The following is a 326-nucleotide window of genomic DNA, read 5'->3' on the forward strand; positions in this document are numbered from 1 at the left end:
GATCGGCTTTCACCGTGGACGAAGCGGAGTCCAGCCCGGGGTCGTCACATGTGGTTGCCGCAAGCTCGCCGGACGCGCCGTTCTCAAGTCCGCCAGCCATTCCTCACTCAAGCCCGCCGGCCTCCGCTCACTCAAGCCAGCAGTGTGTGATGCTGTATGACGCATTTTATGGAGGACTGTTTCCTGAACCTGCAGAGTAGCCTACAATGGGTCTGTGCTCAAAGGCTGTTCTATAAAGTGGGGCAGTTCCAACTTTGCAAGGACAGTCTGGCGCTTCTGACTCACAGCCTGTAAGTAAATTTTTTTATATTTAAAGGATTTGCCAC

Source organism: Sinocyclocheilus rhinocerous, unplaced genomic scaffold (genome assembly GCF_001515625.1).
Source record: "Sinocyclocheilus rhinocerous isolate Xijiao unplaced genomic scaffold, SAMN03320098_v1.1 scaffold495, whole genome shotgun sequence".
Classification (NCBI taxonomy): domain Eukaryota; kingdom Metazoa; phylum Chordata; class Actinopteri; order Cypriniformes; family Cyprinidae; genus Sinocyclocheilus; species Sinocyclocheilus rhinocerous.